The sequence below is a fragment of the Bison bison genome, unplaced genomic scaffold (assembly GCF_000754665.1).
Source record: "Bison bison bison isolate TAMUID 2011002044 unplaced genomic scaffold, Bison_UMD1.0 scf7180017864158, whole genome shotgun sequence".
Classification (NCBI taxonomy): domain Eukaryota; kingdom Metazoa; phylum Chordata; class Mammalia; order Artiodactyla; family Bovidae; genus Bison; species Bison bison.
The window spans coordinates 2,053,026-2,053,449 of NW_011494730.1; positions in this window are offsets into that span (position 1 = coordinate 2,053,026).

Sequence of the window (424 nt, forward strand, 5' to 3'; positions counted from 1 at the left end):
CTCGGTCTTAGGCACGTGGGTGAGGACGGACCCGACGAGGTCAGACAGGTGGGACAGGGGCCGGGCCCGGGCAACCCAGAGAAGGGCGAAGGGCAGACCCTTGGACCCTGACCTCCTTGCGCGCTCATCCCTGGACCGGTCTCAGTGAAGGTCAGGGTTGATTTTTCCACCCAGTCTGGTCTCCTTTGCCCTTGTTAACGGTTTTCAAATCTCCTGACTGCAGTTTCTCATCTCACTGGGCCTCCAGGACCCCCGGCACAAGGGCAGGTTTCCCCCGCTACCCGTTTGACCTTTTCTTGCTCAGACTTCCTCCGTGCGGGGCTGGAAAAAGGCCTCACGGTATTTGCCAGACACTTTGGCCTCTCGTTTTGACCTCTTTGGGATGACTTGTTAGAGTATCTAGCTTCCTGTGATCAGCAGAGGC